Source organism: Frankliniella occidentalis, unplaced genomic scaffold (genome assembly GCF_000697945.3).
Source record: "Frankliniella occidentalis isolate FOCC.00 unplaced genomic scaffold, Focc_3.1 Scaffold36, whole genome shotgun sequence".
In the NCBI taxonomy this organism is placed as follows: Eukaryota; Metazoa; Arthropoda; class Insecta; order Thysanoptera; family Thripidae; genus Frankliniella; species Frankliniella occidentalis.
In genome coordinates, this window is record NW_026267166.1 from 2440269 (window position 1) to 2442051 (window position 1783).

Here is a 1783-nt window from a genome sequence, read left to right on the forward strand (position 1 = left end):
CCGCCCGCCCCTCCTTTCTCTCTCGCTCCGGGACGCGCTCACGCCCATGGTCCGCCCCGTTCGGTCCCCTCCTGGCCGCGGGCCAGCCTGACGACCGCTGATGAGCCTGTCAGCACACAAACATTTGACCGGGCCAATAAGTCGCTCCCCGCTGGGCTCTTAAGAAGGTGCCTTCGGCTGTTGGCGGGACGGCTCCATGAAGGGCAACGATAATGACAGTAGTCGTACGTGCACCTCGGCGACGCGTGAACTCAATATACACACACAGCGGTAATTATTCGCCACTGGGACACTACTATGCCAAGGATAGTGGAGAATGCGTGCCACAACACAACCCCCGTTCCCCCTGACAATAATTTCGAGTCATCAGACCAACAGAGATATTAAAAGCAATTTCGGCCTGCACAGTGTGTCGTGCGCGTCGTCCTGGCCTCTGCTCGTTATATTGACGCGGCCGGTGCGGCGTGCGGCCCGCACGCCGGGGCGTATCGATTCACAGTCACGTGACAACCCTGACCCTCAAACAACGGCCGTCACAATTTTTCCTTCTCTGTCTAACCCCCTCTCACGCTACGTGCCGTGCCGGCTATCGTTTTGATCTCTGTCCAGCCCGGGCGGGCGGCGCGGGCTGCGCGGACGCGCGGACGCCCGGCGGCCGGCCGCCGACGGGTCCCGCGGGGCCCTGGAGGGGTAAGCACAGGGTGAGCACGGACACACATTGGCTGCCTACCCTTCGGGCAGCTCTCTGGGGATGCCAGGGTGATCGCGTCCGTTACATGTTTTCGTCACGCACTTTTAAGTATTTGAGGTGCCACGCACCGTCTTGGGGCAGGTCGGCCTGTGACGTTGGGAGCCTCACCCCACCTCTGAGGGCGGACCGTCGGTGTTGCGAGCTCGATCAACCCAATCGGAACATCCTCAGATCTATTGCCCCCTCAGTTGACGCGCCGCAGACACGCGACCGTGGCTAGCCATGGAGAAGGTCGCGGTGGGGAACCAGCAGGGGGAACCGCATGCCAGTCCGACTCAAAATTCGCAGTCGATTCGAGAGAAAAAGAAGGAATGTGGCCCGTTGTGAGCGGTAGTCCATTGTTCTATATTCCTCTGCCCAAACCGGAAAACTTAAGCCAAGACCTGAACCCCTCGCCACTCGATCAGACAGTGATTATAGCGCGGCATTTAAATGGCGCAACAAAAAAAAGCACTTTGCCGACACGAAGACCAAACCGTCGGCTGATAAAATTATACGGGTTGATTAAAGTTGCCAGATACGCCGAGTGGTCATTCCTTAGTCCGAATCGCCAACGTCATGTGCTACAGTTCCCGGTTTGCACCGGTTTCACACCCGGGATGGTGGCGATGAAGGACCACAAGCAGGACTGTGGTGCTGCTGAGGTTCTTCCTTCGGGACCTTCTGCTGCGGTTGCGGGCCATAGCCGTGCGTCTCCGCGAACCCTTTGTACCGCGAGCGGCAGGTTTCTTTTTCGCGGCAATTTTCCTGCGGCTGCAGCAGGATTAGGCCCTAACGGCGGCACCCCGACGCGGCGCGGCGTGGCCTCAAAACGACAAGATGGGCCGCGGGCGGGCCGGGCCGGGCCTGGCCGGCCGGGCGCAGGGCGCAGCCGGCGTGGGATCCCGGGTGTCGCGCATCGCGCATCCCGGTTCGGCCCGGAACTGGCGCCGGAAAATGACCCCATTAGTACCGCACCGCACGACTGACCCTCACATCCTAACAAATTGTTGGAAGGAAAAAAATAGCCAGTGTGTATGAACTCGCGCAACT